At 41.3% G+C, this 8920-nt stretch overlaps 1 pseudogene; it reads left to right on the plus strand.

Moving 5' to 3' along the window:
* The window catches only part of LOC109075714, a 19293-nt pseudogene extending 13079 nt beyond the window's left edge, over window positions 1-6214 (plus strand).
* The last annotated feature ends 2706 nt before the right edge of the window (window positions 6215-8920 follow it).

The raw sequence follows: 8920 nt of genomic DNA on the forward strand, positions 1-8920 counted from the left end.
AACAGATGCCTCCCTGATGGGCTGGGGAGCAGTCTTGATGGCCACCCCAGCTCAAGGGGAATGGGGGGTCATCAGCTCGATTGGCACATCAATTGCCTCGAGCTGATGGCCGTATTTCTGGCCCTGAAATATTCCCTCCATCATTTGAGAGGCTGTCATGTCCTAGTACGGGTGGACAACACAGCAACAGTCTCGTATATAAATCACCAGGGGGTTTGCGCTCACGCAATCTGAACAAGATAGCGAGACAGATTTTTCTTTGGGCCCAGGACAAGCTCCTGTCACTCAGGGCAGTTTACATTCCGGGGCATTTGAATGTGGGGAGCCTGGATTTACTGTCCAGACAGACACTAACCGACAGGGGAATGGAAACCTCCACCCAGAGGTAGTGAAACAGATTTGGGAAAAATTTTACGAAGCAGAGGTGGACCTCTTCGCCTCCCATCAGACAGCGCAATGTCCCTCTACTTCTCTCTGAGTCACCCAGCCACCCTGTGGGTCTGGATGCGATGGCGCACCCATCATGGCCCAAAATGTGCCTGTATGCGTTTCCTCCAGTTTTCTCTGCTCCCGGGAGTCCTAGCCAGAGTTCGCCAACAAGGGTCTTGCCTCTTGCTGATAGCACCAACGTTGGCCGAACAGGGTATGGTTCTCGAGGTAATATCTCTCCTCGACAGCTCGCCATGGGCGATTCCGGAGAGGAGGGACCTTCTGTCTAAGGCAGGGGGCACGATATTCCATCCCAGGCCAGACCTGTGGAATCTTCATGTTTGGCCCCTGAAGGGTACCAACTGAGGAACACAGGGCTTTCGCCGGGTGTTATTGATACCATTCTTAGTGCTAGGGCTTCCCTTCACCAGACAGAGTTATGCCAGTAAAATGGGGTGTCTTTGACGGTGGTGTGTGGTACACAATGTGTAGATCCAGTCAACTTGCCCATATTGCTTCAGTTTCTGGGACTTCATGCAAGAGAAATTGTCAACAGGCACATGCCCTGCTACTCTTAAGGTTTATGTGGCCGCTCTGTCAGCTTGCCACGCCTTGATTGACGGGATGCCACTCGGGAGACACCCTCTGCTTTCTCGCTTTCTTCGTGGGGCCAGACGACTGAGGCCTACAGTAAAAACCAAGATGCCTTCTTGGGACTTAGCTATAGTTCTCGAGGGTCTGGTTGAAACCCCCTTTGAACCTTTAGAGTCAGCATCTGTTAGACTTCTAACTCTAAAAATGTTTTTTTCTCATGGCAATAAATCTTTGAAGAGAATTGGGATATGCATGCTCTGTCTATCTCACCATCATGCTTAGACTTTGCCCCAGGGAGCGTGAAAGTGATTCTGCATCCTCATCCTGATTACATGACTAAGGTTCCGTTTTCGGCTGTACATCCGGGTCATTCTAGAGGCCTTCTGCCCTCCGCCGTTCACAACACCGGAGCAGGAGAAATCTTATAGACTGTGTCCAGTCCGGTGCTCTTCAGACTTACGTCCACCGCACTAGCCAGTGGCGTAAGTCGGAGCAACTGTTCGTCTGTTATGGTGGTGGTAACAGAGGAGCAGCTGCCACCACCAGGCAGACCATGTCTCACTGGGTCAGGGATGCTATTGCTTTGGCTTTATGAGGTGCGCGGTCAAGCTTCGCCTATAGGTCTTAGTGCTCACTCCACAAGGGGGGATCGCCCTCTCTAGTGCTTTAGCAAGGGGTGCCCCCTTACAACAGGTTTGTGATGCGGCAGGTTGGTCCTCTCTGCACACATTCATAAGATTTTATAGTTTGGATGTCCATGCTACTCCTCCGGGCTCTCATGTCCTTGAGTCAACATCACAAGCTAATGTCTGAGGCCTTCTTGTGGTTTGGTAGCACACCTGCACAACCTTAGGGGTCCAGACATTTTCAAGCACGGCGGCGTGGGTATTCTCGTTCCCAATGCTACTGAGCAGCACAGCATCGACTGAAGCTTTCGAAAGGGAACATTCCCGGTTACTTAGCTGTAACCTTGTTCCCTGAGAAAGCGGAACGAGATGCTGCGCGCTGCGTTGCCGGTACTGAAATATGTCCCAGGACTGCCTTCAGACAAAATGTCCTGTTGATGCACCTGTGGCTTATCTATTTATACCCCGTGTTGCGGGCGCGCTCCGATGACGTCATCAACCGAGGCTATATTACCGCCGGGTCAATTCTATCGACGTGTTACACACATTATTCACAGCATCCCGTTCCGCTTTCTCAGGGAACAAGGTTACAGCTAAGTAACCGGGAATGTTCTTCTGAACTTTCTGTTCATCAAGGAATCCTGTCGCTGTATAATGGTAGTACAAGCAAGTCTTGCAGATTTGCCTTATACAGCATTAGGAAGATCGGAACCTTCATGTCAGAGCAACCTGCACAACTTCTTGTCCAAGCTCTTGTTCTCTTCAGACTGGACTATTGTAATGCTCTCTTGGCGGGCCTTCATGTTCTATCAAGCCTCTGCAACTGATCCAGAATGCAGCAGCGAGAGTGGTCTTCAATGAACCAAAAAAATGCTGAAGTTACTCCTCTCCTCATCAGGTTACACTGGCTACCAGTAGCCGCTCGCATTAAATTCAAGGTACTGATGCTTACCTACAAGACGACCACAGGCACTGCACCAATATACCTAAACTCACTAGTTCAAACTTATGTGTCCTCCAGAAACTTGCGTTCTGCAAGTTAACAACGCGTTGTGGTGCCATCCCAAAGAGGTTCAAAATAACTCTCACAGACCTTTTCCTGGACTGTACCCAGCTGGTGGAATGACCTCCCAATCTCATTTCGAACAGCTGAGTCTTTAGTCATTTTCAAAAAACTTGACTAACTACTAACTCACACTTACCTTTTCTTTTCTTTTCTTTAAAAAAAAAAAACAGCTACGTGTTACTGCACTAGAACTAATGAGACCTTGTCATCGCACTTGTATGCTGTTGTAGTTCTATCATTGGTCTGATTGCTTCTATTGTGTCTCCTTTGTAAGTCGATTTGGATAAAAAGTGTCTGGTTATTAAATGAGTTAGATGCTAAAGTTAAATGTAAAGGCTTTTGTTAACTGTGCTACATTCAGCAAAAGAAATGTTAAGTGTGCCAGCAAACCGGCATATTAGATTGATCTCTGAAGGATCATGAGGCACTGGAGAACTTGAGAGCTTGACATCTGTAAAAAAATAAGTTCATTTTAACTAATAAAATTGCGTAAAACCTGTTAAGGAAAAAAAAATGGTAATAGGTTAACAGTAAGTTCCCGTACTATAATACAGGGGGAAAAATACTGTCACAAGAGTCTAACAGACATTTCCATGTAATTTTACAGTTTTTAGAAAGTAAAAAAGAACAAATATCAATGTATAATTTACAGTCAAATCTGTACAACTGATATTGCCGCTTTCCCTGCCATGGCCACTCCATCATTTGAAAGTTATTTTGTTTAAATGTTTTGCTTAAATGTTATTTTTTAAGAGTTTGTGTTCATCATGTCCATTTGGGCTTTATGTTATATCTTCTGTTGTTTAATGATTTATTTGCTATGATGTGTAATGAATTTATTTTGTAAAAAATCCAAAGATTCTGTTTTTCAAAGTATAGACATACAGTGGGAAAGACACTTTTATTTTAAAATTGTAAAAATTATTTCACAACATTAAAGTTTTTCAATATTTTTAATCTGATAGCCTAAAGCAGTTGGTGAACGAACAAAGAACGTTACTAATACAAATCCATAGAAACCAATTGATAATCATTGAGAAAAGCACAAAGTACATGCACATTTGTTAATAAAATTATTTTTTAACTATGAAATTGCTTATTTCCATTCCATAAAAATGCAGTGAAGTCTTTGTTTTCTCATTTACTAGGTACCAAATATGAAGGAATACTTTTAAACGTCTGTCTATACAATTTTGTTACATCCAAAATTTTACTTATTAAAGGAACACTTTCATGCTTGTGTGTGGTCTTAGATTCCTATTCATTTTTTATACATAGCTTAAGCTTAACAGTTTAAGAACAATCACATCAGCACAGATGAAAAACAATTAGTCCACAAATACAAGTTTATTTTCAGCTGTTGCACTGTAACAACTAACAACCAGGACATAGTTTTAAAGCAGTGCAAGCTTACAGCACAACGACAATGAAATCAAAGAATTATCCAACTAGCTTAAGTGTGCTGAGTGTCTGCAATTCATTCAGTCAGTGACGACTGTACAAACATGTTGCAGACTAATAAAACACCATTATAAATTGTTACAAAATTGGTATGAACAATAACATTAGTAGTTTAGGCCACAGGTTTGTGCAACGCTGTAAATGGGCCGACATTTACCTTTTTCAAAAAATATTCCATTAACCTGCATGAGATACAAGGAGCATGGCAACTGAAATTCTCAGTTCCACCTGCTTCCATGTGCATGTCGGGAAAACTCATGAATATTCATGTATGCTCCGCTCAACGGAAACCGAAAATGCTCCGAAAACCGAATGTCTCATAACACCGGCACACACAGACAAACTCCACCTACTTAGAAATAGCTAGCACCTTAACACTTACAGCGCCCACTCATGCTACAGGTGATGTCATTAGTCGATATTGTATACTGAATTGTGATTGGTTCGCTGTCGTAAACTCTTTCCAAGCATTGGCACTTCCTCCAGTGTGTCACAAAGCTCAAGACAAACCCAATATATATATTTACTTGTCTTTTGACAGAAACTCTCTTATGTGTTTGTTGTATATCGGGCACCAAATTACAGATTTATTATTTCTTTTTATATCAGGTGAGGAACTGAACTGAGTACTTTTTCAGACTTTTTTTCAAATAATATCATGTGAATATATTTTTATTAGACTAAAATGGCTTATAACAAGAATAAGGATTAACTTTTAATTTGTGTAGCTTTTGCTTCTCATCAATATGTGTGAACTGATACAGTAGTCTTATTGAAGAATTTTGTTAAATTCTTGTTTGTAAAAGTAATAACACTTTCTTCAATGATTCTCTTTAGGTCAAAAAATGGCAAAACATAAATGGTCCATCGCTGTTGCGTCTGGTATCATAATGACGTTGGCCGGTGTGTCATCTCTTGGGCGTTATGTTTTTCTGGTCCCTCTCACCTTCAAAAAAAAAAAAAACTGCCACCTCCAGTTTTTAGACCAGATCAAAATTCACAAAAACAACTCTGCCAAGAGCAATACCACTATGTAACTGAAAAGGCAGAGGAGGGAAACTATAGTTTGTTATGGTTTGGCCTGGAAAATTATAGGTTTGAGTTTCAGTGACTGCAGAAAAGTTTTATAATATTTGATTTATTGGTCATCTGACGGATGATAGAGCTCTCTACAATTGATGCAGTGTGATGTGATAATTTTTCATAATAGCCATAAGCTGGGATCTGTCCAACCCCTCTCCATCCTCCTCGTCTCTCCGTTCAGAGGTGGATATTGGATGCATTTGGAATCACCAACCAACACCAAAAGGATACCAGGTCTGGAAAACCTGTTCAATCTCACTCTCAGCTACAGAACAGGATGCTGATATTTCCTGTACGGATGCGCTTGATGAACCAGGAAGAAACCTAATGAGGATTTGTGATTCCAAAAAGGGACAAACTGGTTTGTTGGATTGTAATTAACAATAGTCCCTCAACTGGTGTCGACACAAGGGAACATTTTTTACAGAGAATTCAGCAAATACATACAAGTGACTTTGTTGGAGAAGGGGCCTATGCAACAGTTCATGGATTATAATGATTACTATCCACACCATGGCCAGTGCAAATTTACCTTGCGTTTGAGAAACTCCAATCCACAAGGGACTACCTCACTGAGAAGATAAACGGGGACGCTCGCGGCAGGTACGTCCCTGTGGTTTTGGGTCCTCCGAGAAGAAACTATGAAATCTTTGTTCTGCTGAGTCCGTTCATTCATGTGAACTGACTTCCAGATGCAAAGTCACTAGCTGAATATCTGCCTTCATTGGACAAGGATGAAGATTTCATATCGCAAGTAGCTTTAACTGGGAGGCGAGGACATCCACGCCAAATCCTCATTTAATAATTAACGGACACAAGAGTTTATTCTGCCTATGTGCTCTGCCTGTGACCATGTCAGCACGACACAGGGAATATAAAGAGAGCTCATGATATTTATGATTGGGATCTTCAGTTAAAGTTTACCTTCGGCGTTCTTACCATTATCAGTTACTGACTACAATGTTTATGAACTAGATTGTATTTTATATGATCTGTACTTTTGATAGTAGCATTTTGTAACCGTTTGGGTGGCACCAGTATTTTTCATAACTCATGCTGTCATGGATCGACTTCGTAACTTAAGTGAAGATGCTTGTACTTTTGTTTTATTTTTATTCCAGCTCTAAACTAGCCCTTTTTGTAATTGTTTGCGTTTTTCATTCATTGTAAATAACTCTTCATTTGTAACTTTGCTTTATGATACAAATACTCTAAACTATCAAAAATAATGGTCTGCAATCTTTGTGGTATACAGTGTTGAAGCATGAATTTGGTGTTTGCACGTGTAGAGTGCAGTGTAGCAAACAAATGTTCAAATAAACTTTTCTAAACGAGACAACAAATGTGGACTGAGTGCAATGTTTAGTTGGGAATTCAAGCTAATTACTTGTTGTTGTTGTGCAACTGGGCCTCAACGTCTTTCTGGCAAGTCGTGTGTCTACAGGTTTCCATGTCTCTGTCCAGTAGTGTCTTCAGGTGGCCAGACCAAGTGCGGATTTGTAATGACTTTGGCGTTCCAGAAGATGTACACCACACAACCAACACAAACAGATTTTTGGCCAAGTTGATTGTAAGGACCTGCTCATACAATAACGTCAGGGAGTGAAGATCATTGAAGTCATCTGATCCACAACCAAAAAAGCTGAAAGGCAAGTACAAAGTACCACAAGGGCAAATACATTTGTGACCTGGAGCACAAAATCAATATAGGGTGTGCTTTCACATCTCTAGTTCGGTTCATTTGGTCCGAACCAAGGGCAAACAATATATACATTGTAGCATTTTTCAGCTTTTTTGGTTCCTTTTCACACCACACTGATTGCTTTGGTCCGAACCAGTTGAAACGAACCAAAATGCAGTCACATGACAACATCCACATCGCTCATTGGCCATGACGTATTTCCTAAACTGCTTTTCAATTGGTCAGAATTTACGTCCGGGAAAATTCCAACATAAGAGGAAAAGCCAGCAAACAACACGAATACAACCCAACTATGGAGAGACTGCGCAGGCTGGTTTTGTCCCTGGCCATAATCTGTTACATTGTTTGTATACATCACAATATGCAAACACTACATTTCTATAATGAAGCGCGGATGCGGCTTGAAAACAACGTTCTAATGCACTGCAAAACGGCGAGCGGGCATCGCTCGTAACTTCAAGCGGATGCGTGCATTTAATCCACGAGCTGCCATGCTAAAGTGCAAACTGTCAACAAACCACTCCTCATCCATAATGCCCAGGGATGTAGTTCTAGACTAAATGTGAATGTGCATTAATTCATCCCACTCGCAAAAAACACAAAAAAAACTGATTTAAGTAGCATCAAAATTAATTAAAACAGTGAAAGCAAAACTCAGAATATGACGCAAACCTTGCACTAGTAAATATGGTTTAAATAACACCAAATGTATCTACTCCATTTATTCAACTAATTTCTTTGCTGCTGACCTGTGATGGTCCAGTCAACATACTAATACGCAAAATGCCTTGATGATAACAACAATGTTTTATCTAAACGGGACGGACTATTGTAAGCAATGCTAGCTGGTTGTCCTGCATCCTCAATAACAAGCTAAGGTAGTCCAAAAATGCAGCGGCGTGAGAGTCCCCTTAACAGTCAGAAACATATGATCATATTTACCGACCCAATTCCTACCGTCTCTGCACTAGGCTAACCGTATTAAGCTTCTGTTTCAGCACAAGCATATTATTACTTACTTATAAGGCCCTTAATGGTTTAGCTCCTGCATACCCTAACTAGTATTCTACCACGCCACAATCCATCATCACGCGCCCTAATAGGTCACAAAACGCTGGACTTTTGATAGTACCTAGGATAGCAAAGTCCACTAAAGGAGGTAGAGCTTTTTCGCATTTGGCTCCCAAACTCTGGAATAGCCTTCCTGATAATGTTCGGGGTTCAGACACACTTTCTACTGTTAAATCTAGATTAAAAACACACCTCTTTGGCCAAGCATTCAAATAATGCAACTCATAATTTTGGACTGCAGTTATCTCTGTTCAAATGCGCATTATTATTCTTTAGCTTGGGTTAATCTAATTAATTTTACTTGGCTGGAACAGCAGCTACGCTAATTATGTCTCCTATTTGTTTCTCTGCTTTGCCACGGGTTATCTGAGATCCTCTGAGGGGTTGGCATAATCTCTTCTCAGGTGTTCTGGATCCAGACTGGAGCTTGTGTAAAATCCTAGTTACCACGGGATGTAAATGTAAACCTCCCGTGGTAACTAGGCATTTACACAAGCTCCAGCCTGGATCCAGAACACCTTGAGAAGAGATTATGCCAACCCCTCAGAGGATCTCAGATGAAATGATGCTAACACAGAGACAACATACCACCTAGAACTACCACATTTTGCTATAAGTTTGATTGCATATTGCTGTTAATAGTGTTAATCGTCCTGTTTGTTTATGTCTTTTATTGATTTTTTTCTGAACATTTCTGCCGTATGCACATAAATTGACAGTCACCCACTGATGAGCTACTCCTAAATATTGTAGAAACTTAATTTTCTCTGTAAAGATGCTTTTGCAATGATTTGTATTGTAAAAAGCGCTATACAAATAAACTTGAATTGAATTGATTAATAGTTTTCTGGTCCTGTACCTTTAGGCAAAACAATATGCAAATTAAAT

Source organism: Cyprinus carpio, chromosome B8 (genome assembly GCF_018340385.1).
Source record: "Cyprinus carpio isolate SPL01 chromosome B8, ASM1834038v1, whole genome shotgun sequence".
NCBI classification, from domain to species: domain Eukaryota; kingdom Metazoa; phylum Chordata; class Actinopteri; order Cypriniformes; family Cyprinidae; genus Cyprinus; species Cyprinus carpio.